At 52.9% G+C, this 26,567-nt stretch overlaps 1 protein-coding gene and 2 long non-coding RNA genes across 3 annotated transcripts in view; 2 read left to right on the top strand and 1 right to left on the bottom strand.

Annotated features, from left to right (window-relative positions):
• The window catches only part of MESR6 (misexpression suppressor of ras 6), a 720,981-nt gene that overhangs the window by 155,336 nt on the left and 539,078 nt on the right, over window positions 1–26,567 (top strand). The window lies entirely within an intron of this gene.
• The window catches only part of LOC112590421 (uncharacterized), a 186,783-nt gene that overhangs the window by 24,829 nt on the left and 135,387 nt on the right, over window positions 1–26,567 (bottom strand). The window lies entirely within an intron of this gene.
• Window positions 8,153–26,567, top strand: part of LOC112590422 (uncharacterized) — a 92,649-nt gene continuing 74,234 nt past the window's right edge. Inside the window, exon 1 of the long non-coding RNA XR_003114192.1 lies at window positions 8,153–8,861. This is a non-coding gene — a long non-coding RNA (uncharacterized LOC112590422). The remainder of the gene's footprint in view (window positions 8,862–26,567) is intronic.

Genomic DNA, 26,567 nt, shown 5'->3' with positions numbered 1-26,567 from the left:
GTCGGGCACTTAAGCGGATACCGAAGTACTTTGCGGGCCCGAGGCTGCTTCCGCCAAAGATCGATCTTCGATATACGTCGGCTTGCACGTATAGTCGCCACCGACGGCCACGCCGAAAAATGCGGTTCTCCCGGCTGGAAAGAGAGAGAGAGAGAGAGAGAGGGAGAGAGAGAGAGCCTAAGGGTCGAGGGGTGGCAGGGGTAGTTCAGTTTTTTGCGAGGAATTACAGGGATCTCCCGGTCGCGCGGTGGTGGTGGTGGTGGTGGTGGTCACCTCGGGCAAACGATTAAAGCCACCAAGGACACGGTAAACTTTATTATTTCGCGGCCTGTCCGACAGCAATCGCGTGATTTTGTTTCCGTACAACCAGAGGCGGCAATCCCCGAGCCTCGCCCTACCGCTACCCCGCGCTTCACGGCGAGTATGCAATCTTTTGTTCGTTAATATTTGTTAATAGACGGAATTAATTTCGACGACGCGCGAGTGGCGGATTCGCGCGGTAGTCTGTGCCATCTTGGCGATATTGCGCTGATAACGTCCGTCATGCGACTCCGGAACATGTCCGGAGATCCACCGGGTGCGCGCGCGCTCGTAAGTATGACCCTCCGGAGGTGTTTTCTTATTCGGAGGGATGCAAACCATCGTGAGATCCTCCTTCTGATATATCTCGACTTGGCGAAGCGATTTATAATACGGGGAGAGAGACATATCAGTCGAGTGGACGAAACGGATCAGACGAGTTTTCGTTGGGGAGAAAAATTTGGTTTGTTCTTATGCACGTTGATTCGGCCCGTTGATGCTTTTTCCTCCGCGCGAAAGCGTCAGTTTTAATTTTTCCTAATTATATCGTGTACCCGAGAGACCCTCCCCGCGCTCGTACAAAGCGTACGATCGCAATGAGGATTAAAGTCACGGAGGAGCTTCCGGAAAATTATTTACGCCGTGTGCGATGTACGCGCGCGGTGCGAAGCGACGCTGCGGAACGCAGGAGTTTCATACGCGACGTTATCCGCATTTCCCGGCGCAGACAGACACAATTTTATAATAGAAAGATAAGTCGCAGTCCCTCTTTCTCTCCCTCTCCTCAAGCACACTTGCATCCCCCTTTTTTCTCACGTCGCCCGGCGATTAGCATCACAGTTTGACTAGACTATCGCATCGCGGACTGTGTTCTTTATGACGAAATTTTACAAGCGCGTCTCCCACGGCCGACGTGTCGTCGTAAATTTTGTGCGCGCGGGTCACGGGCGGCGACTCGGCGTTAGGCTCGAGAGGGTGGAGAGGCCAAATAGAGAAAGGGAGAGAGAACGACAGAGACACGGACGGGGAAAGAAAGAGCGAGAGAGGACGAGAGAACGGCCGAAGAACGGAAGAGAAACGAGCCGTAGGAGGAAGCGAGTAGACAGAGGGGAACGAAGTGAGAGCGGAAGAAAGAGAGAGAGAGAGAGAAAGAGAGGGGGGGGAGGGGGGAGGAAGGGAGCGAGCACGAGAGAGGAGAACTGTTTATCTTGCTACCGGCGGTACGTATCGGTCAATATGTGCCCAGCCTCTGAGCACACAGACTGCATACGTGGATACATAGGTTCTCCAACCTCCTCTTTCTCCTCCTCCATCACCTCCATCACCTCATCCTCTTCTGTCTCTTCTTCCTCCGGGCGCGACGGCGGGCGGCGTTGGCGACGGCAGCGGCGGCAGCAGCAGCAGCAGCAACGTCGGCGACGACGACGACGGCGACGACGGCGACAACGACGACGATGAGGGAGGAGGAGGCAGCGCGGGGCGGGCGGTGGTTGCCTGTGGACTGTACATTACGTACCGCATTATGCGCGTACACAGGGAGCCTTATCTGCGCGAGCACGTCCGGGTAATTTAGTCCGGCACTCCTCACGACGTCGCTTCTTTCCCTCCTCCTCGCCTTGCCTCCTCCATCTGCCTCGTTCATCGCGAGAAAAATGCGTTAAACGTTGATACGTCAATGTGGTAGCCTTATCCGGGGGTAATGCGAGGGGCCACATTGTCAACCGAAGCGCGTAATCGAGATATCGTAATTACGGTGCTTGACGATTGATGAAGGCGCGCGCGAGCGATCAAACAAATGTTACGTGCGCAACCGAGAGAACCGACGGTATCACCGGACGTTCTCGGGATAATGGCCGCGGGCCGTACGACGTCTGTGCGAACGATGATACCGCGAGAGAGCGAGAAAGAAAGAGAGAGAGAGAGAGAGAGAGAGAGAGAGAGAGAGGGAGGGAGGGAGAGAGGTATCTGGGTGCTTGATCGATGTCTTTCGTACGTGAGCGTCGTCGGCGTAATCGTAATTTGCTTCCTCGTAAAATCCTGCGATGCGATAATTCCGACGCGTGGAAAATGAGAAGAAGAAGAAAGGGAAAGGCTCTCATTCAACGTCGTCGTGGTGTCTCGGCGACTGCCGTCCGATCAGCGTTATCGTGTGTCGAGTCGATCAATGTGCGAATAAATCTCCGTGCGACAATATGAGAATAAAAATTTGTTCTTTCCGCTTACGTCGAGAGACGCAGCGAGGGTTTCCTTCTCAGAATTGCTCTGAGATTATCGTTTACTCGGATTTCACTATTTTAGTATTTCTCATTCTTTTTTCTTGCATTTTACATGACATATCGGTCGATGCGGATAATGTTTCTCGTGTTTTATCTCGACGATTTATTTGATCATTTTTGGCGACAAATATGAATTTTCTACGTGAAGCGCTTGAGGCATACTCAATCTCGCGGAAAAGTCAGCCGCTGAGTTCCAATGAGAAAACTTTGGTAATTAATTGTGCAAAAACATTCTCTCATTGGACCATCGGCTGCGCCGTGGCAACCGCGTGGGAAAGAGAGGCGTTGGATAAAATCGCCGCTAGATTTACGCGCGCCTGTCTACCTGGGATCGCGAAATGTTCAGTCACGAACCGTCGCGTCGCGGTTCTCCCCGTTCGCGCGGCCGAGCAACAAAGTTGCGAGCGACCAGCCGTGTTGTGACACGGCGATTTGCGCAGGAGCGTGCAGAGAGATGCGTGCGCGATCAGCGTCGCGAGTGGCAGCGTGTCGCGAGAAAAAGGAATACGTTGCTCCCGGCACCGCAGTGCACTCGGTGCTACGACGATACCCTCGAAGAGGCAGCGCGGCCTCGCCGGGGGAAAAAGGCGCCGCGAATCGTAATTATATTAGACACCTCGTTCGCTCACATCTCGCAGCTGACCGCGCGCGCGCGGATGATGAACGAGATAAGCAGTTGTGCAATATCATTCGGAAGTATTAAGAGAGCTGTTTTCGCGTGTCCGCGAGAGAGAGAGAGAGAGAGAGAGAGAGAGAGAGAGAGAGAGAGGAGCCGGCGAAACTTTGCTCGCTACCGAGCGCTGCTCGGTAATCATGACCGAAAATGAGCGTTATTTATGGAGCGGCCCGCGCGAGCCGTAATTTTGTATAGCTTTTTTACGACGCGACGCGCGGGTAACGGTAGTTTTCTTTGTCGCACGCTCGCGCTCGGTAGTTAGTTAATGAATTTCTTTAATTCGATATCAACGGCCGGCCGTCCGTCCGTCCGAATGCAAGGACGAATTATTGCCGGCCGGCAGGTGCGGCGACGCTCGTTACCCGCGCGAGCGTGGAACTTAATACGTTTGTCGCACGCGAGTAAAAATGATTATGTTGCTACTCGGCTTGTGTAATTAAATCGCTCGTCAGGAGGAAAGTATTACGACCTCAACGACATAATCGCTGGCAAATTGTGAGTTGGGCTCTACATTGATGTCGTATCGACTTTACACGAGCGCGATTATACTCGCCACATTATGTCGTGTAATTGCGGCCGCGTCTGCCTTGAGCTGCCTCGAGCTGCCTCGCGAGCTTCCGACGCGGCTCTGTGCGCTCTCTCGCGCGACGAAATTAGGAGCTGCGGAAGAAGCGCATTTTGCCCGTCATTCCGCACGCCGCCTGACAATAATTCAACATATGTACGTACATACACTCTAAACGTCATCGACGCCCTCACCCCGCGCTTCCGGTTTAGCGCTTCGCGTCCAGACACAATCGCGCTTCATAACGTCAAATGACAGATGAAAACATCGCGTATTCCATCGACACTCGCGCGACGTGTGGATATTTGGAAACGATAGGAACGATTAAAAAGCGCTCAAGCCGGAAATGGAGAGAGCGTTAAGGATAATAACACGTGCACGAAGAGCCGCTCGAACTTTTTTTCACTTTTGCGCGAACTTGTCGCCAGCAGAAATTACGTACAGATTTATTCTGGTATGATTCATATCGTTTTATTTTATTTATTGTAATGTTAATTTAACGTACAAACGGGGTGTGCGCTGTATGCATTTTATACAACTGTATAATTACACAGTTATGTAAAATTATATAATTATACATGTAGGTCGCCTAAAGTGACTTAAAGTGAAATGGACCAGGCGAGAGACAAAATGTGTCTGTAGCGTATTTTCGCGGCGTATTACTTTGTCATATGAAAAAAGAGGCGGAGAAAAAGCAGTCGTTAATAAAGTAAATCTGATAAATATCGCGGATACTCGCGGTCGGTCGATCGGCGGTCGGCCGGCTCGTCGCGCACGGATTACTTCGTTCACACGCGGTCTTTTCGCGCTCCGTTCAACGGTGTGTGTCTCGCCCGATAACTTCTCTCGAGTTTGCGGCCAAGTTGGTCCGCTCTCGCGACAACGGGCGTGTCGCTTGTATATTTACGCTTGAGAGTGTACACGTCTACACACACACGCATGTGCGTCTCGCCGGGCACTGTGATGCAAATCGGGTAGATCGCGGCGGGATACGTATAACGCGCGCGCGCGGTCTTGATTTAAATCTGAAAAGTGGTCCTTTCGTACCTCCGCGCAGCGGACTATTGAGAAGAGTTAGCATGTGAAAGGAAGGTATGCCACCGGCAAGGACTCCTCTCGAGTGGTCCTTAAGAACGCCGCTTCACCCCAGATTTTTCGTAATCCGTTTGGTCGGGAAGCCAACTTTGAATTTTTACTACGGCCCGGCGCTCCCGCGGATGCGCGATGTTTCCCTTTCGCGGAATATCGGGACCCTCGTGAATCACTCTCAGCTTCTCTCCTCCTTTCTCTCTCTCTCTCTCTCTCTCTCTCTCTCTCTCTTTCTCTCCCTTTTTGTTGTTTTGCGGAAAACGTCCTGTGAAAATAAAATAACATTCGCGCGGATGTTCAATCGAGCGTGATTCGTTGGAAATGTTTTCGCGAACTGTAATTATATTGCAGTCTTAAAAACACATTGACTTGCAATTTTTGTCGTACGACGAGAAAGTACCAAGTAGATTATAATAAGACAGAATAATCGCTGAATCAAAATGGAATAAAGTTGAAAGTAGTAGGTTCAGGACGACAATAATTGTTGAAGAACATTGAAATTGATAATTGGAACAAGAAACATACATTTCGGCATTATTCTGCGTTATTTCGCATTTATTATGTATCGACATTCGGATGACGTCATCAATATCGCGACGTCGCAATAACATATTGCAAAGATTGCTTGAACGGCAACAAGACCAACGTGGAAGAGACTTTGCTCGCTTTGCTCGCAGTTTCAAAACGGCGGTTCGATAACGTTCGTATAATCTTACATATTTCATAATTGAGCTTGATTTCGCGTTGCATGCGGAGAAAAGGGGAGAAGAAGGTGGAGGAAGGGGAAAGATACGGGAAGATACGGCGGGCGCGACATTCGCGTCGCAGCGCGACACGGAACAGTCCTTTTAATCGACCAGTCGCCGTGCATCGATAGCTGTGTATTTCGCCGAGCAAATAACCGTGTTTATATTTCGTAATTATATATACTGAGATTCTTGCCGTCGTGCGTCGCGTCCTCGCGTGCTCATCCACCACCACCACCACCACCACCACCACCACCAGCGCCAGCGTCGCTATTGCCGATTCACCGGCTGCGCCTTGGAAAAATCATTTGATGAGAAGATGACCGGACGGGTACGACGTGCAGATGTCGTGACTTCATTACACGCATTCATTACCTCGACATTACCTTACTCGTACCCTTAGCTCGTACCCGCGACGACCGAAACGACGAAATAAAATCATTCGGAGCGCGTTCTACGGCGGTGCGCGCGTATGCACATTTCTCGCTCTTTCTTCCTCCCCGGCTGAAATGCTGAAAGGTAGAGCCGTGCACTTATAAGGGGCAATTTCCACTATAATTCCCGGCCTTCCTCTTCGTTAGTGTAATAACGTTCTTATGAGGAAAGGAGAGAAAAAATGAAACCAGATGAGGAGAGAGAGATATTTTTATATTTATTACCTACTCGCGCGATCGTCGCTGAATGCGAGGAAGTGGGAGAGAGAGAGAGAGCTTCGATCGCGGTAGGAGTATATTACACATCGCGGCGATAACCGGGCCCGATGAGTCGCCATTACGCTTGCGTTGATGAGCGTGTCCGCTAATTATTCGCGATCCAACGTATTTTTGCGTGCCACCATCATCGGATGAGAGATAATCACGCGCCGTGCATCGCGAAATGCGTCGGACGAGAGGCGGTCTTCACGGCGGCTTTTACAGCTCGAGTCTGGAAATATGTCGCGTCTCGCGTGTCCGTTGCGAGATCCTCCTTGCGAGAGGAGCACTGAGGATAAAGCGGTCGGATCGACAAAGCTCGGACGAATTACGCGTTGCATTAAGATGGTGGCTGCTGCACCGAATCGCGATTATTGAGTCAACCAATGGCTGATCGCGGTGAAGTAACCGATTTGCGACAGGGTGAAACGTCCAAATTCCACACCCGAGACTGCTGAGGTGAGGTGCCTGAAATGAATAAATAATAATTAGCGAATGATTGAAAAGTAATTAAATCGCCATGCACCTTGATATTGCGATGAAATCCATGCGCGACTGGACGTTTCACCCCAACTGTACAATTTGTTCTGTCGACCGAACGTCAGCTCGTATGAAGTTTGCCCGTTCGAGCAAAGCCTCGTCGATTCTACCGTTTCTTCCTCTCAGTGTGAGAAAACCGACCTCGCGTTGTCGTTGTCGTCGGTCGCCGTGTGCAACGCGTCGATATCCTCGCCGCGGCATGCAAATCGCCGCATCGGCGAAGGGGTTACGACGTGTGGGAATCTCGGGAGCCTCGTCGCTTGAAAAAGGCGGCGATGAGAAACAGTAGGAAAAAATTATTGTGCGCCTCTCGCCGGTCCCGTTCCCCCGTTTCCCCGGTGACGGCACGGGGTGCGTTCCGACCGTTTATTTTTTTTTGTCATTCCTCTCCTCCTCCTGCCGTTGTCACGGCGGTGCATAAGAACTGCCGCTAATTATGCGAGAACACACGGCCGGTGTTACCTGGGCCGCGAGATATAAATGCTAAACTCGCGGTATTATGCGCGTGACGGGCCCGGGGTTGCACGGCGAGAGGGACAATGTCGGGAAGTGGGTTGCTCGCGCGAGCTACCTGAAGCGCGCAGCGGCGCTGCACACTCGCGGACAATGCGGCGCGTTGGGATACGCGTGGAAAATTCTATTTCCGCTTGTCGAGCGGTATCGCCGACACGACACGTCACGGTTCGTTAGTCAGCCGGTTTGGGCCGGGTGGTCCACTCGACGTTACCACCACCGCGTCGCCGCCGCCGCCGCCGCCGCCGCCACCGCCGCCGCCACCGTCGTCGTCGCCGTCGCCGTCGCCATCGTCGGCCCGGCCAACCCTCCGTTCCTTCACTACCGATGGAATATCTTTATCGGAGAGCTCCCCTCCCCCCCCCCCTTCCTCAGACTGAGACCGCAACGTGCGTGCAGAGTTTGTTCGTTCGGGACTAAAATGTAGGGATTCGGGTGATTTTTGCGCGAACAACTCGCACAGGGTGAATTGTGCATTTAGCTCTGAAATGCTGTGTCGATGAACAGCGGGGTAACTCTCGGATCTCTCTCGTAGACTTCGCTCGCGAGGGTCAGCTAGACGCTATCTTCTCACAACGTAACGCTACACCGCGCGTGCCCGTCGTTCGTTCGTCTTCTCGATCGATCAATCATCGAACGTCGAATCACTTTTCACCCCTTTTCACCGCGAAGCAACACCGCCCCATAAATCCATTCGATGTCGATCCACCTTGTACGAGGGCGTGCGAGGAAGCGGCCTAGGCCGAAGCGCGCTGGTTAACGCCGTCGAGCGGTCGCGGCGAGCAGGTTCGCAGCGCGCCACATAATCTCTCTCTGTGTGTCTCTCTCTCTCTCTCTCTCTCTCCTTCGGAGAAGACACGTTAACTTCTAAAGTCTCTCCCCGTCTCTCCCCTCGCTCGCAGTCTCCTCCTCGCGACTAGGCCGCGCGCGTTCGCACAATGCGCGCCGGGACGACAATCGAGCCCGCGGGCAAACACACGGAAAGAGCCACTTTCCCTCTCTCTTCCGGCTCTCGCCGCCAATGAAATATACGATTACGAGCCGCACGAGGAGCAGAGGTCGAGTAGGGATCCATAGATCACCGATCGGAAGCGGAGGGAGTCCCGTCGTCAATGGGATCGGCGTCACTTCGGGTTACAAAAGGCGCAGGTTCCACTGGCGCGCTTGCAGGGGCTCGTTAACCCTAAAGGCGGGCTCGCCGGTCCCTTCTCAGGTTGCCCAGGTGGGTCGCAATGGGATACCAGGATCGAGTGCTCGATCAGTTTCCTCGGAGCTTCTCGCGAACCTCGTCTTCTCTCCGCTCCGTCGTCCACGTTGACGTCGCGCGAACGTCCACGATCGCGTGCTTCTTTTTGTTTCCCTCTCGCCTCCGGTCCTCTCGCGTCGTCTGGAACGTCGCGCGGGCGTTGACGCACCGGAATGTGGAATATGGAACGATTCCGCGGAGAAAACCGTCCAGCCTACGTGAGTAAATCGCAGTCGAGATGGGGAGATTCGTTGACACTACCGCGGCTCATTTGAGATTTATCGTTATCATGTTGTCTCTTGTTGTCTCTGATCGTTTTCGTCTGGCATCTAAGTGAGTGCAAAAGTTTCCAAGCGATAGAAGAATGGACCGAGTAATTTTATTGAAAACCACTTGTTCTCGCACTTTACCGACTGATCCACCGCCATTGTTTTCTATCATCTTTCATATTTTTTTATGCATCCGCATATTTGTATAAATTTGTCATGCCGTAAAACTATGAATCACATTTTTGAGAAAGACATCAAAACTTTTGCACTCTGTCGACTCACATATTGACATGCGAAGAAAAATTATCTCTGTCACACGTGCGTGACGTCACTCTTTCTCTCTCTCTCTCTCTCTCGTAAGACCACCCTGTCACACGTGTGTCTCGACGTATTCGCTCGTGGAATTTCGCTCGATCGCACTCGTCCGTAGAGATCGAGAAAAACGATCGTCAGTCAGGTGCGCGACTCGCAAAAGTCCGACAGCTTTATTCGCCCGCGCCGAAATTCCGCTGCCGCTTCAGGCTGCGCTTCCTTGAGACGTGAGAACGGATCTCGCGATGATGGAGCGAGACGCTTGATCGATCGGGAGATTTCTTTTCCTTTCAAATTACGAGGAGCCCCCGTCGAGCACCGACAGAATGTCTCAACGTTCTCCATTTCGCCGGTTATCGCACGCTGGCTTATCGCTTATCGATTACCGTAAATATACCTGGATTATCCTCGGGAGGCACCTAAGCAAATAACCCGGGCCCGCAGATGCTGCACGAGCGTTTCGGCGGGAGGTGAGTTATTAGCAAAGTGATTCGGGATAATGGGGTGTGCGTTAACCTTGTGGATGAGCACGATCACGCGGCGCGAAAGGCAGATCCTGCGCGAATGGCAGGAGTAACTCTCGCGGGAGGGAGAAAGAGCGAAGTCATCCGAAACACGAGAGGCGAAGGCGCGAGGGGGAGAAACGATGCGCGGTAACCAGACGGAAAAATTAAATCTTCATTAGAAGGCACGTATGAATTATGGAAGAAGACGCGCAGGGAGGAAGAAAAGGCGTACATTCGCGAGGGGAAACGGCAAAGGGCGAGAGGACGCGCTCCCGCGATGTCGGGCGCGGGGCGATTTTTCATCGAATTGCGCGCCAGTTGCAGCCGGGGGTAGGAATAATCAACGACAAGGGAACTCTCGCCGAGAAAATATACACTGTATACTTTTCCTCAATCATCCTCGATCACTCTTCGCTCGATTTGCGTATATCCCGCGCGATCCGGCAGAATTTTCCCGAGTCGTTGCGAGGTACGGCAAGATTGAATCGCACGTCCGGCGAGAAAGGGCGTCATTACGCATCGCTCTCTCGATCGGTTTGCGACGAAACGATTCCGACGAGCTATCGAATCGGGTGCGTTAGATCGGCGAGAGGAACCTCTCCCCTCTCCTGGCGAGACGGTGTTATTTCCGCCCAGCGCCGCGAAATTTACGTCGTCTCGAGCGAACGTGAACGCGATACACGATCTCCGTTGTTTTGCTTTTTTTCTTTTTCTTTCGCCGTCTGGCATCGCTGCCTACGTGCGCGTCAACTTGAGACAACGTGCTCTCAGCCTTTTGTTGAGCCTGACAGCAAAGCGCGCGCGCCACGCGAGATACACGCGTGGGCGTACGTTTGTAATCCAAGCCACGTGGAATCGTGGCCGCGTGATCGATGAAAAGTACCCGCATCCGCGCGAACATTATGCACATTGTGCGCGAGCAACCGAATTGTACCATGCAAAAGTGTTCTCCAAAGCTGCTCTGTCACCTCTCTCTCTCTCTCTCTCTCTCTCTCCCCCTCTCCCTCTCTCCCCCCCTCTTCTCTCTCTCTCTCTCTCTCTCTCTCTCTCTCTCTCTCTCTCTCTCTCTCTCTCTCTCTCTCTCTCTCTCTTTCTCTTGCGTCGTTGTTTCGTTAATGCAACACGATGCAAAATAGTGACGACAAGTTGTCGCAATTGCGTTTGCAGATTCTGCCGTTAGTCTTCCCTGGATAGACAGATGTGCGTAAATTCGACGCAGCAACCTGATGAATGCGTCGCGTGGCATTCGTACTTATCGCGAAGAACGACGGGAGTTGCTGTCAGAATTCATTCGAGACGTGTCAGAATATTTCATATTAAAACGTAACGTGCGCCAGAAAAGTGGCTGTTTGGTTGAACGAAACAATTTTCCAGTGAAATACGAACGATATAGAAATTCCGCTTCAAATTATCAAAATCCGGTCTAAATAATTTCACGTTGATTCAAAGAAAATTCTGCAACTTTCAGCCGGAATTTCTGAGTCGTTGATATTTCACCGAAAAATTGATTCGTTCAGCCAAACATTCCTCTCTCCGTGTGCAAATTTGAAAGCAGATAGTCAATCGAGCGCGCAGTATCGACGCGATAAAAATTTCACATCGCTGTACGATGTAAATTTGCCATGTGAATTTAATTCGTCGAATTTAGATGCAGTATATTCGCTGGACAAGCGTGATTAAAAAATTGCACAGTTTCCATGGTCGGTTGAGTCTCGCGTCGCGTGACGATCACGAAAGTGTCTATCTGGGTCCAAGCGTTCGGCGAGCATCCGCGGGATTAATATGTGCTGAAAGGCAACCTTCGGGGCGCGCAATGACGAGAAAATGTTGCGCTTGCCATTTCATTTTCGGACTAGATAGCTTGCGAACGGTGACTGGCTTTTTGCCCGCGTCGAGGAAGATTACGAGGCGCGCGATTCGTGAGGCCGAAGACGAGACTCGGTAACAAGGAGGCCCCTTGTACGCGCCGCGCGAGTCATACTGGAGTACGTCTCAATCACTCGTTCACGAGCACCACGTGCTGGCATACCGGAGAGGATGTTGTTCTGGCCGCGCGTTAAATTACGCTATTAGCGAAACGCTCTCTAATAAGATTCCCCTGCGCGCCGCGTGAATCGATCGATTATTCCGTGTCGTTACAGCGATCGTCGGGTATCGTCCGAGTATTACATGCGTAAAGATCTAAATTTGAAGATGAAGTCTGCTCGCTTGAAGATACTCGCGCGAGGATTAGGTCGAAGCACGTCGAGACGCATCGGGGCAGCTGGTCGAGATTTCGACGGTACGTGAAGTTTGAGAGAAAATCATCACGGGGAGTTTACTTGAGGATCGGCCGAATGTTCTCTGATGAATGAGGCTTTCGGACCGTGCGTGAATTGATTGATTATATCTCGCATCCATTCCACGTTGTTTGACAGCAGTTGTCGGTTTTCGCCCGAGTATCGCGTTGAATGAAAAATCACTCGAGCGAGTGGAGAATTAATGAGGCGCTCGAAATTTTCATGGAGCATTAAGTTCGACAAAAATGACCGCGGACTCAACTTAGAAACGAGCCGGATGTTTTTCAGCGAGAAACTTCTGAGCTGGATGGATTGAGTAATTGTTGTTATATTTCGAGTCGTTATAGCGCTCGTTATAGATATTAGCATCCACGTGGAGATTACTCGACGCCACGCGAGGCACGGCGAAAAGAAAAGCCGAGGATGAACGAGGTTCTCGAGAGGGGAATCTAAAGTAAAGTTTGAGAAAATTATCATCTGAGCGACTTAAAAAGCTTAAAACGAGCGCTAAATGCGATATTAAATATATATTGCAATATATGATTACAGCGAACGTACCGTAGCGCAGCGATTGAATCATGAATTATTCATGAACGGTGCAGAAATATTTCACTAGTGACTTTATATTTAGACGCTCACTTATCGAACTCTAACTCGCCCATGATTATATCTATAATTATAGTAATAACACTTGATTGTTTTTCGCGTTATAATTCATTTCTGCCTGAATTTCACCTCTTCGCAACTTCGCCTTCGCCGCGACACCGTCGACCTCCCTATCGAGAGCGATTTAACGAAAACGAACCTCCGAAATTTGTCTCGCGAATATGATTGCAAATTGAACACGCAATCATGACTCCATTGAGAATCGGTTACACACACGGAAAAGAAAACATCGACTCGTGCAGCTGAATCCCCTCTCCCCGGAGACCAGGCGGAAGGCTCGGCGAGGTCGGCGGGAGTTTCCTGTAGAAGAGCATCCCGAGTCAATTGTTTTCGGTCATCCCGACAGAATTTTAACACGGCCGAGTGTTCAGATGAGCGTTTTCGCCCCGTAGTAAATCGTTCCTCGTCACCGAGCTCTCGTCCGCCGGTCGCCGGGGGACAGAAATTCAGTTACACGCGAGCCGACCTTTTTCTCCCCGCACGCGTGTGCGCGTTCGAATCCGACGTATCGTGCGTTCCTCCTTTCTGTCAGCAAGCGTCCGCTTCGTACGTCGCGCTCATTCACGGTGCCGAAGGCCTCGTTACGAGCGGACCTCTCGCGCGAATCTCTCGCACGAAGGTGCCAGAACAGAATTCTCGCCGACGGAGAAGCATACTCGTCGCCGTCTCGCCGCCGGCGCGACGCGGCGCGGCGCGGCGCGACGCGACGCGACGCGACGCGGCGGTCGTTGTTTTGTCGAATCGCGCGCGCACGGATGGAGGAGTATTTAGCGACCGTCAGTCGGAACCGGTTGCGAGTAAAACGAGCGCGCCGACTGCGCGCTCGTCTAGAATACGCGAGGCAATCTTCCAAAGTAGACACTCGCGTCGGTCCCGCCATATCCTCTAACGTCACTTCCTTACGGACTCGCTTGTATCCCACGGGTCCATTCGCTCCGAGAGAGGCGTTTGCAGGCACTCACGGGTACGCGCGTTGCGTGCATTCCGCGGCGGCCGCCGCTTGACCGTGTCGCCGCGCGTCGAGTCGGGTCGAGTCGGACGTATATGCCGCTCTCATTGAAAATTTATCAACAACGATTGGCAACGCATTAATGCGCGCCGCCGAGTGTCCATTCAAGTTTTTGTCGGTTCGCATCGGCGTATCGGTCGAGTAGTGCCCGCGAGAGAGAGAGAGAGAGAGAGAGAGAGGGGGGGAGGGAGCTTTTTCGAGTTGGACGCGCGTGAGAGTTATGAAATCGTCGTGACATTGACAGGCGTAAAATTACAGCGGGACGCGGCAGGAGTGAAAAATTGGACGAAAAATTGACAATAGGCGCGCGCGACACACAGCGCGAAAAGACAATTTCAGACCAACAGTTAACGACACGCTACTTGTGTCGGCTGGTCGCGGCGGCTTTGTTGTCGCCACGATTGTCGGCTACCCTTCGATTTCTCCTTTTCCGCAAATGCGTTCATCTCTCCCGCGCGGAATTCCCCCCGCGCGATCGATCCCGCCGCGATTATCCATCGCGTGGCCGTGCGATTAACTTTCAATTTGTCAAGACCGCACTCGCGATGGCCTTTGTGCACCCACAAAGTTCCACATCATCCCCGCGACCACGGCGGCAGGAAGGGAGGACGGCAGGCCTATAAAACACGAGAGACTTGTTTGTGCGGCGCGGCGCGAAACTAAATTCAGCAGCGCGTAGGAAAGCCGAGAGGGAAGCGCGAGACTCCTCTTCGACGTGTCTCATTTGCATCGGCCGCCGCCGCCGCCGCCGCGATAAGGTGCGGCGGACAGTCCGTAGCGAACAGGTTATCAAGCAGCCAGCGGGTTACGTGAATCACGCTCGTGTCGCGTGCAACGTAATCCGAGAGCACCTGCACATCCGCGGCGCGTCGGGCGAAAGAGACGCGCCGATCGAGCGTGACGAGATCACACCGCGGTCAAACGACAATTCTTTTCCGAGGTTCGAGCGCGCGCGCGCGCGCGCGCGCGTGCACGGGATTATTATCGATCGTGTGGAAAAAGCCACCCCTTAAAAATCCAGTACGATACGCCTACGAGGTAGCCGCTCGACGTCTGGTCTCTCGCATTTCTTATTCTTGGCAGTTTCGTTGGGATTTCTCGGGAGATGGATAATTTTAATATTAAACATTGATCCGCCGGAAGCGCACGACAATATTCCCGATCGGCCCGACAAGCCGCTCGACGTTGATAATTGCGAAATTCCGCAGGGCGACCGTCGCTCGTGGCAGAGGGCGAGCGCGCGTGTTTGCAGCGTGATTACATGCGACATCTTGAAAGTGGAATACAAAATGGAAATACGAGACTTGCGTAATTTCTGATAGCCAGGCGCGTCACACTTACGAAACTTGTCGCGTGTAGACCCGACAAATATGTATGCGTGCGTATAATATATCTCTAATGAGCCGGGTATTCGCGTAAATCAGATTGCGGCGCGAGTATCTCAAACTGTCGGACTTTCGCTATCGTTGAACCGCCGCCATTGCGTGCTGGAGAAGCGTATCGTTCGCAGGCCGCCATACATCACATTGATTATCGCGGGTCCGCTGATATCGTCCCTTGATTGTCGCAAATGTGCTGTCTCGAGGAGAAAATGAGGCGCGGTCTGCTTTATAATATTGCGCGGGCATCGCGAGTAACGATTGCAGCGGTAACGCTATATCGTCCATCTCTCTCTCTCTCTCTTTCTCGTTCTCTCGATACTCTTTTCGTCGCGTCCGTTTGATCCCGCGAATCTCCATTCCCTTCTCGGCTGGCTGATTCAGGGGAGGAAGGCTTAGGAAGGAGAGGAGAAAATTCGACAATTTCGTCGGTGAATAAAGTCGCGTTTGACGATTCCATCTCTCGCGTTTTTCGCAGCCATCGGTATGTCTCGAGTGCGATTCAGCACGGCGCGATGACTTCCCCTTTCTTTCCTTCTTGCTCTTCTCGCTCGCGTTAATTTTCCTCCCGTGTCTGGTGCGCGCGCGAGCTCGCTTTGAATTTTCGACAGATCGATAGAGTCGCCCGCATCGGTGGATCGCCTCGATCCACGGAGTTGAAGGATCGGAGTCACGGTGATTCAGCCGTTTCTTGCCCCTACGATCGGTTGACGCTTACCAAACCGGTCTTGCAACGGGTACCGGACCATCGGTGAGGAATGGTAAGAGGAGAAGGCAGGATCTTCGAACTTTGCCTGACGTCACCGTCGAGGTCAATGTCATCTGCTCGAATCGGTGCAAGAACTCTCGCATAACCGCGTGCGCGCGATAACGACCGAATTCCTCGCCGAGTTCGATAACTCGCGCAGTCTCGCCGCGCGAGAACCGAGAGAGAGAGAGAGAGAGAGAGAGAGAGAGAGAGAGAGAGAGATTGTCGTCGACGGCGAACAGAGTAGCGTGTTAATTATATCGGCTTAATGGGGGGAGGGGGGAGCAGCGTGTCGCACTGTATCGTGGAGAATTGTAAATTGCATCGTGCAAAATCGTACATTTATTCTCGAACGATTGGCCGCCCAAAAAGCGGCTGAAGAATTCACTGCGCGCGCGCGCGCGCGCGCGCGAGAGAGAGAGAGAGAGAGAGAGAGAGAGAGAGAGAGAGAGAGAGAGAGAGAGAGGGAGGGAGGGAGTGGGGGAGGGGGAGCAATTTTCGATAAAAGCAAAGCGGAATTAATTCCGCGGAGGCACACACGTAGGACGAGCGGGAATCGCGGCGTACTCCTCCGCGCCAACGTGTTGCTCCGCTGCCGCGTATTCCGGCAGTTATAAATCACACGGCCGCTAAGTAAGTCAATTTCAGACTCGCCAACACGCGCAGCGCGTCGGGGATAAAATTGCGCGTCTGTAATTTCGTGATTCTTCCACCTTGACAGGCTCTTTGATCCGCGAACGGTCACGCCGGCAAGTTCGCTGTCCTACTTTCAACCCTCTCCGCGGTGTAACGCCGCCACCCTCATTCGCTCCCACTCCCCGGTCGCTCCTCTGATCCTACCCGAAGCGACGGAGGGGCGGTAAAACGGGAGGAGAAGAGAGAGAGAGAGAGAGAGTGAGAGAGGAACTCCCTCCGCGATCAATACGGTAATGACGCCCGCGCCAGGATGTTACTATGCTAAGCGTTTCGCTGTTTTATGCTCGCGATTATGCTGCACCCTCGCTCCTTTCAGACTCTTTGAACTCGAATCACGACAGGTCGCGTCCCTTATCAGCCCCCTTCTCTCTCTCTCTCTCTCTCTCTCTCTCTCTCTCTCTCTCTCTCTCTCTCTCTCCTCTTAAGTCGCGAGCAAAGTTGCGCCCGATGTCGCCCCGTGAAATCGAATTTCCGTTTCGTCGATGCGACACACACCTCGCGGTCATTAACGGCTCGGGTAATTAAACGTCCCCGGGACGGGACGGGACGGGACGGAACGGCGATCCGAAACAAGTTCTCCGTGTCTGAGAAAGTATCCTTCACCCTTCTCCTCCCTCCTGCGCATTATCTGAACGTTCTGTAAAAGATGTCCTCTTACAGAAGTGAATCTCGAGGGCTAATTATAAAAGCGCGCTGTCGTGCCTCCTCGTGACTCGTCTCTCCCCGAGGTTTCTCTTCTTTCTCCTCCTTTTCGCAAGCGTCGTCTGTTGCCGTGCAAACCACACGGACGGAATAACGTCGATCGAGCTTCATCCCCGGAAAATTGGTCCGCGAGAACGCCGGCCGATCAACATCCCACGACGAGCGAGCTGACGCCAAGCCGTCGGGGTCGGCGGCGGACAGCCGTAAATTCGCGGGTGCTCCGGGCGGACGATAAAGCGTTTCCTTTCTATGAGCAATGAGGCGAAAAATTGCTGACCCCCCTCCGCCCGTCTCGACCCGCGAAACTCGCCCGGAGGTCGACCGGTCCACGTTACCTACGTCACAGCCCCTCGCACGATTTTCCGATACCTCGTTTACCCCGTGGTCCCCATCAGCGTCCCTCGCGAAAGCGATTTCATCTTGTTATGATGATGTCCTCCGCTCCGACGGCACGATACCCAGACGTCGTTCCCGGGAACGAAACATTTTTTCGACGTGCTTCACTCGCTGGACGGACGAGCGTGTGCGCCATCGTAGCGAATTCGCAAGACCATCATTTGTTCCTCGTTGGATTGATAACCGACTTTTTTATACCGCGATATCTGCCGCGGGTCCATATAACCTTCTTTCTTTCATCTCCCAACGAGGAGATGACGCGGGTCGATATAACCGGGAGCAGCGGTGGCCGACAAATCACCGACCTATCTTGTCGTTTCTTCGCGACGATGTTCGGTTCGTCGCAGAGAATATTCTTCTCGAGTGTGATTTTTCACCGCAGCGGTGAATTGTCGGTAGAATTTTCCTCGCTAGGCAACGCGGTAAAATGCTTCAACAGCACGCGAGATTTATATTTCAGTTTCTGAAATCTGAAACGGAATGCCGGAGCGTTTCTCGGCTGCAGAATTCCGCGGTAAACTTTGCCGTAAGATCCGCCGCCCTGTTGATACTCGCAGGAGACGCACGAAAGTCGTCGCGCGCTGTCGTCCTTTTATCAACCTCTGATTCTCAATTTCCACCCCCGAGAGAGACTACGGCGCGATGCGGGCAGGCCGACAGCCGCTGGTGCTTCGCAGTAGTCGTCCATGTCGCGAGAGGTCACGGTCGCGCGAGAGAAACGAAGTCAAAGTAGTCCGGAACAACTTACACACACACATATATATATATATATATATATATCGAGTCGTCGATTAATTCCCCGGTAGCTCGCCGCGTTCATCGTCCACATCGGCGGCGGGCAACGTCCGCGCGCTCAGGGGAGGGTGGGAGACAAGGGATTCTCCTCGGGAGCGTAGAGGACGACGAGGGTGATTAGCGGAGTCCGCATGCGCCGTCTCTCCGCTGCCGGCGTCTCTCGGCGGCGGCGGCGGCGGCGGCGGCGGCGGCAACCAGCGCAGCTAAGACCGGGGGCAACCCAAACCCCCCTTTTCGCTCGAGGGGGGATGGCCGAGGAAGGGACCGTCGAGGGGGACACCAGAGGGGAGGCGCGAGGGGTGGTGGTGGTGGCGGCGGCGGAGTCGGAGGAGGAGGAGGAGGAGGAGGAGGAGGAGGAAGCAAATTAATACGGGCGAGCAAGAGGGTCCAGCTAACGAACGAACCGACGCCAAGTCTAGTGCCGACCAGCGCCGCGACGCCTCGCAATCCTCTCTCTGTCCTGTCTCTCTTCTCTTCTCCGTCCTGTTTCGTTTCGTTCCGTTCCGTTCCGTTTCACCGACGGGCCGCACGGTGCGGCCGCGACTACAGGGCGCATCGTGTCTCGTCGAGTCTCTCTCTGGCCTCTCGTCCGTTTTGTTTGTCGGATCTTCGTGTCTCGAATGTACATCTCTCCTTTCTTTCTTTCGCCGGTAACAAGCGCGACAAGCGATTCGATCCGCTCGAGGGTGAGACGCGCGTCACGTACGAGTGAGAGGAGAACCATGCACAGTGTTGCCCGAGTCGCGAGTCGACGGACCCAAACGCGTCGTCTTTTGCTCCTCTCTCTCTCTCTCTCTCTCTCTCTCTCGCGTGGAGGAGGAGAAAGAGGAGGAGAAGGAGGAGAAGGAGGAGGAGGAGAAGGAGGAGAAGGAGGAGGCCGTTTCGCGGGCCCGTTGAGAGCGGCAGCGGCGGCGGTGAAGTGTGAAGGTACTTTCGCGATGACAGCGGCCATGACAGTGAAGGATGGGACTCTTTTTCGTCTTTGTTTCGTAGTCGCGAGAACGCCCGCTACAAAAGTGCACGTATATGGCGCGTGAACGGGAAGGAGAGATAGAGAGAGAGAGAGAGAGAGGGGGGGAGGGAGGGGAAAAGAGAGTATTACAACACCGGGGTATTCGTTGACGAGAGATTAACTGACGGTGTCTTCTTCCGAACGTCGCAAACGCCGTCGACTATCGAGAAGAGTCACGTCGGAATGCGCTCTCGGAGAGAACACTCGTCGCGGAATACTCTCGTCTTCGCGCTCAGTGCGAAACTCGACTCCGCCGTGTTCATCGGGAAAATGTCGTTCATTACCGCGAGGCCGCCCCGCCCCGTCTCGTCGCGTCGCGTCGCGTCGCGTCAGTCAATCGCGAAATCACCATTAGGCGATTGCAATCGATCGCGGTCGACACCACGAGCGCAGGAACGAAATCGGAGATAACGGAGACGCGCGAGATACGCGGTGAAGAGGCTTCCTTGAGAGGGAGAGAGAGGGAGAGAGAGAGAGAGAGAGAGAGAGAAACAGAGAGACAGAGAGATAATGACCGCTGTTTGCCGCTGTTGTAACAAGAAAACATTTTACAATGGGTTGGGGGGGGGGGTAACATTTCATGAGACGCGCGACGCTACGGTGGCAAACGTGGTGGTAAAGATAGCGGTTAATACGGTGTTAATTAGTCGAGTCCTCACCTCGATAGCGTGATTCAACGCGGACCTGCCCTTTCCGAGCGGCCTTAGCTCCGCCCCGGACGACGCGCGTGTTCCTTTCTCTCTGTTTCTCTCTCTCTCTCTCTCTCCTTTCTCTCTTGTTTTTCCTCTGCCCTTTCCGTGTACGCCGTCATTCTGCCATTTTATGCCTGCCGAGATCGCAATCCGCGCTAATTTGCGCGTGGTCAAACGCGAGGATCCCACCGTGTGAATGATAATAAGAGCAACGACGATAATTATGACGTGCCGGTTATGTAGTCGGGAATAATGAAGCACGGCGACGTCCTCTCTCTTTCTCTTTCTCTCTCTCTCTCTCTTTCTCTCTCGCTGCCGAACGTCCGTCGATGACGACGACGCGCACGCCCGTTTGTAAATCAACGTTGTCGACTTTACGATCTCGTGTGCTTTCCCGATCGTCGTTCCGGTTCCCGTCGGCTCGCTGCTCTCTCGTCGTGTCGCTTCTCCCTCCGCTCCAACAGCGGGGTCGTGCTCGCACGCGCTCCAACAGCGTCATTCGCTACTGACATCTACGAATTTCGATCCCGCACCAGCCGCCATGTTGCGCCGGAGAGAGGAGCGTCGAGTCGGCCGCGTGTCGTGGACAGGATTACGCGATTTTCACGCGGATCACACAGCATTCTCTCACGATCGACGACTGACGATCGTGCTCCAATGTGGCGGTTGATCCGTTGATCCTCTCATCGCACGATCTCGCTGGAGATCGTCGAAAAGCCCGTCGTGGAAGGGTTGGTGGTGGACGAAGCGCACCGGCGGAGCGCCACTCCTCTGTTTTCGCCGGCACTCGTCGCCGGCAGACTCCGCGACGTTCGTTTTCGCGGTCCTCGAGAGACGCGACCGAGGGAGAAGGAGAGGAAAAAGCAGCGTGCGTATTCCGAGCGGTGTCTCAGCGAGGTCGAAGCTCTTATTAAGATCCGAGGTCTTCGCACGGCGGTCCCCGCAGTCTCATTTTAATTAAACGAAATTCCGCGTGCTACAAAGGGCGGCAAGCCAGCCGGATAATTCGAAAGGGCAGATACGTGCTTCCTGGTTGGTCGGGTTTATAGACGCGGGTGGTGGCGGTCGGCGCCGTAGGAGGGTGGGCGGCGGGGAACGGAAGCGGTTCTAGGGTTTCCCCGGGGGTAACTAGGCGCCGTAGGGAGACGCTGGCGGAAAGAGCGAGAGGGAGAGCAAGAGAGAGAGAGAGAGAGAGAGAGAGAGAGAGAGAGAGAGAGAGAAGAGAGAAGAGGGAGAGAGGCAGGAAGGAAGGGTGGCAGGCAGAGCGCGAGAAAGAGCGAGGGGAAAGAAAAGGGGAGAAGAAGAATGAGCGAGAGCAGAGGGACAGGAGAGTGAGCGAGGGAGAGGCCTGGAGTGGAATCGATAAAGGGAGTGTCGGCACGAGAATGGGACAGAAGGAACGCGCGCCGGGGTGGCTCTCACCGGCCGAAAGACGATCTTTTAAGCGGGTCAACGCTGCCGAAAAATCGACCGGGTCGGATCGCGCCGTCTCAAGGCTCTGAGATTCGCGGCGACCAAGAAAGACAGAGAGGAGGGGGTGGGGGAGAGAGAGAGAGAGAGAGAGAGAGAGAGAGAGAGAGAGAGAGAGACAGACATCCGGTCCGTGTTAGACGCGACGGCTTAATCGCGCGTCTCGCACAGCTGCATTCGTTAACGTTGCTCGACAGCAGCCGTGAGTCACAGCCCGCCCTTTCGGTTCTCCTCCAATTGCGGCTCTAACGAAGAACGGAAAATCGAATGAAGCGAGCTCAAAGTTAACTCCGTCGCGCGCGACTTGTCCCTCGATCGTTGAGAGAGAGAGAGAGAGAGAGAGAATGAGAGTTGGTTGAGGAAAGCGGGGAAAATCATTGAGCCTCTCTGTCTTTGTTAATGTACGTTTTGCGCCGGGTCAATTTCAAGGACAGTCAATTTATAGAGAAAGTCAGATTTTTAATGTTTATTTAACTTTTATATACTGAGGGTATTACTACTACTACTACTACTACTACTACTACTACTATTATTATTATTATTCGAGATTGATTTCTCCGCCTAGCCTTCTCGATTCCCGATCTTTATTTTTGTTGTCCTCTTAGCGTCGATGTATTTAAACGCTCCGCTTAATTTATTACGGCGACGCGACACGGCTATTCGATCCGCGCAGAATCACATGGAAGCGACGCTAAAGGCGAGACAGAGTAAACCAAGGAGGAGGAGAAAGAGGCGCAGTGGTGGTTTACGCTTCGCCGTAAAACAACGTCGCGTCGTTCCTAATCCTCTTGGCGCGATTCGACGCGACGATCGCGACAAGCTGTGGGATCTCTCGCGATCAGTAAACAGCAGACATCGCAATTGTCGCCGTGCGCTCACGTCGCGGTTATTGCTGTATATTATTACGCCATCGTCGGTGCGTCGCCTGTATCACCCCATTAGCCACCAATCCGCTATTTGTTAATGTCGTGTGCGGGCAAATTTATCACACCTGAGCGTTAGTCGTGCTTATATTTTCCGCGATACGAGGTTGCCGTTTTTATAACCGCAAGCACGCGTAGTAATGCGACGGTCGAGAGAGAGAGAGAGAGAGAGAGAGAGAGAGAGAGAGAGAGAGAGAGAGAGAGAGAGAGAGAGAGAGAGAGAGAGAGAGAGAGAGAGAGAGAGAGAGAGCGAGCGAGCGAGCGAGAGCGGTCTCGGCGATCTTTCGATCGACCGGCGGCGACATTGAGACTTCCCGCGGTACGACATTGTCTGATTTATGCGGCTGGTAATTTAACCCACGCGACTAACTATATAGATAAAGACACGGCGCTTAGCGCTTGATTCGTCTCTTTCTTCGGGCGATTACGATTCTCCGGGGTTGCGCGAGCGCGTTGGCGCACGCAGTACGCCACTCGCTTTAACTATGCGCGCACTTGTTGAAGTGTGTTGCGCCTGCTGAGGTGTGGAGACACACCTTCGTATCACCCGCTCTTCGAACGTTAGTAACGTCATTTATGATTCGCGTGATGGCGCGGTTGCTTGGGAGTAAATTCGAATCGATCGTCGCGAAAAACGCATAATGAGAGAGCGACTCGAATAGAGTTTTCTTTTTCGTCAAATAGTGAAAATATAAATGAAAATAAGAGCTTCTTTTTTTCTCATTCTGTCTGCTCGGCAAAAAATCGGAATAAATTCCCGGGCGTCTCCGCGCAACGCGGTACACTCTGAATACTTTTGTTAATATAAACTTTGCCGGTGAAACTGCGATAGAGAAACAGAGAGAGAGAGGGAGAGAGAGAGAGAGAGAGAGAGAGAGAGAGAGAGAGAGAGAGAGAGAGAGAGAGAGAGAGAGAGAGAGAGAGAGAGAGAAGCAGGACGAGGACGAGGACAGGAGATTAGACTAGACAGAGACTAGACTAGACAGAGACTAGACTAGACTAGATAGACAGAGACAGAGACTAGGTAGACAAAGACTAGACTGGACTAGATAGACAGAAAGAGACTCGTGCGTCGACAGGGCGAGACGGGGCAGAAATTTGTTTTAAGGTGAGATCGAATTATTCCGGCGTGACGGAGAGTTCACGATATTCGGAGTTATATGAAACAGGGAGAGAGAGCATCAGCGAGGGATGGGATAATCCTTGCAGGCGGATTATTCGGGATTCTCCTTGGCTTCGGAGTAAAAAGAAACGGGGCCGACGAAGCCCGCTACTTTCTCGCAAAAGCCTCCGCCCTTCTGCCAACTTCTCCTGATATATTGTTCCCTCATCCCTTTTTCTTCCGCTATTTTACCCTCCTCGCAATACCCCGGTCGACGTACGCCGCCTATACGCGAGCGACGGCGAAGCAATTACTCCAGCCGCGTATTAAAAGTTTACGTTAACCTGCGGGGCCGCCTATGAGCGGCAGCGGCGGCGGCGGGCGCGGCGGCGGCGGCATCGCATTGTTCTTCCTCAACGATGCAGCCCCGTGAAATATAATATTATTCTGCAACTAGTTATCCCACCCTCCCTTCTTCTGTTTTTACGAAACATGAGAACGTGTAATCAAGCGTGTTACGAAAATTGCGCGGCGCATTCGGCGAGGCTAAATATTTCGCCAACATCGCGATTTTTGAAGACGTCGTGTGGTCTCGTTGATTTTACCCCAAACGCACGAGCCTCGTAATATCCAGTTGCTACGAAGCAAGCTACGAGTGAGAATAGAGGAAACAAAGAGAGAGAGAGAGAGAGAGAGAGAGAGAGAGAGAGAGAGAGAGAGAGAGAGAGGAAAGGCGAGGAATCGAGAGCACTTTGTAATTGTCAGTTCGTGAATGCGAGATGGTTGGTTTTTGAGAAAATTTACGCGCGATAAAAGGAACGGGTGGAAGAAAGAGAGAGAGGGGGAGAAGTGGAAGGGAGAAGGCAGGAGAAAAAGATTCACGCACGTGCCGGAAGAGTTTTCAGACGGGAACGCGGGTCCTCCCGCGCGCTCGGTTTATAATATCATGCAGCAGCCTCCGAAATAATGCCCGACCACCCGGCCCCGCGACACTCCTCTCCGGGGTCCTCTTTTATCAACGGTATTCCTCATCTATCAACAGCTTTCTTTCCCTCCTCGCCTTTCCTCGCGACGCACACTTTTCCGGGCAAGATTTATGAAATGGTACTTTGTACAGTTCCATTTTAGCATACGCCTCGATTTACTCTCCCCGGGATAAGGCTGGGCTCCGCCGTCATCTTATTCCGAAAGTTTCGAGGAATAGCTATAGCCGTAGTCGGTTACGCCCTTACAGGACGACTCAAAAGTGTCGACGCGGACGGCAGACTGTAATCCTGCTTCGGTTTACCGATTCCCCTGCGCGCGGTATTTTTTCTAAATCCCGCGGCAAATGGGAAATCGATTTCGACGTCTCCGCGCGAGTATCACACGCGTCGTGTATAATTCGCAAACTCCATCGTAATCGCGGACTCCGCACGAATCCGGAGTTGCTTTTTTTCTCGACGGAAATTTCCAAAGTCTTCCGAAATCCGAAGGGCTTCTTGCAAATCACGAGAGAACAGACAGCGAGATCTCTCGGCGAATGTGTAAAGCGGGCTCTAATAAAATCTTAACTCGTGTTTTACTCGCGGAGACGCGCAAGTTTGAAAAATTGTCACGGTGACTTCCTCCTCGGTATTTCCGTCGAGATCAGAATTGAAATTGAGATGAGATCAAAATTGCCCGAGGGTCATGTCGCGATTAAAATCGCTTTTTTGTGGGGCACCTTGTACAATGTTGTCCCAGATTGCTCGGCGCGTATTCTACATAACGCAATAACGTATTTTCACGACGAAATGAATGTCGTGCGTACACGCTTCCCACGCGCGGCTCACAATAAATAATTGAATTAATTGAATAAAACAGTCAAATTGGATAGTAGTTAAGTAACGCGAGATAGCGTCGTCGCGCGCTCGCGATATATAGGCAACGACGAGACGTAAAGTTTTTCAGTTTCGTCGCGATGCGACGACTTGAAATATGTTTCCTGTAGCGCGTGCATGTGCGTGCGTGTAGCGTTCCGATAGTAGCACGCATGTCTGAGACGCTACGTAGCGGTTGGTCGAGAAAGAAGAGAAACCTCTCTCTCTCTCTCTCTCTCTCTCTCTCTCTCTCTCTCTCTCTCTCTCTCTCTCTCTCTCTCTCTCTCTCTCTCTGTCTCTCCCCTTCTCTCCTCTCCCTTCCTCCCTCGCCGAGGCTTTTCCGTGTGCGAGCGTGTAAGAATGCCAAGAACGCAGCCACGTATCAGAGAATTCCACGAGTCGGATTTAAGGCGCGTTAGCAGCGCACCCTCTCGCCACTCCCACATCCACCCCCGAGGTCGCATCCATCAAGTCGGAATCTTGATTTCCAAATCTACCATCGCGCGACTGGTTGTCTCGCCCTTCTCCCCTCTTCGGCCCTCGCGTGGTCGTTTTTTTTCCTCTTCCTCTCTTTCTCTGCCTCTCTCCGCGAATATTCCGGACTCACGTGACTTCGTACTCAAACGAGCCGCCCGAGGGCGCGTGCCGCGCATTTTTCGTATTACTTGCGAAGTGACCGTTACGTTTCGCACCCGTAACCGTTTAGCGTGCGTTTCGGGAACAAAGGAGACAAAGGTGTCTCCCGCGTATAACGAGGTATCGGCCGAGAAGAGGAGGAGGAGGAGGAAGCGGAACCTTCCGCAAGCGTCCCCGCGATATTATGTTTCTTTAATTATCCGCCCGTGTCGCGCGCGTGTCCCTCAAATCCATCTGATCCTTTCGTCGATTATCCGTGAATGACTACAACAAATACGCACAGGAGCCACATTGCGCGCGCGATCGTCGAAATGTAATCGGGAATTCGACTTTATGACGCGACAGACGCCGCGCGTGGGTGTCCACCGCCGGTTCGCCGGCAAACATTTACACGTGTTTCTTCTCTGGTAAATTAATGCCTCCCTTCCTCGCGCGAGAAAAAGTCGCGTGCGTGGCATCGGTATATTTATCAATCCATTTCTCCTTTTCAA

The sequence above is a fragment of the Harpegnathos saltator genome, unplaced genomic scaffold (genome assembly GCF_003227715.2).
Source record: "Harpegnathos saltator strain DR-91 unplaced genomic scaffold, Hsal_v8.6 scaffold80, whole genome shotgun sequence".
NCBI lineage: Eukaryota > Metazoa > Arthropoda > Insecta > Hymenoptera > Formicidae > Harpegnathos > Harpegnathos saltator.
The sequence above is the reverse complement of the archived record's forward strand: the minus strand, read 5'-3'. Positions and strand labels throughout refer to the sequence as shown.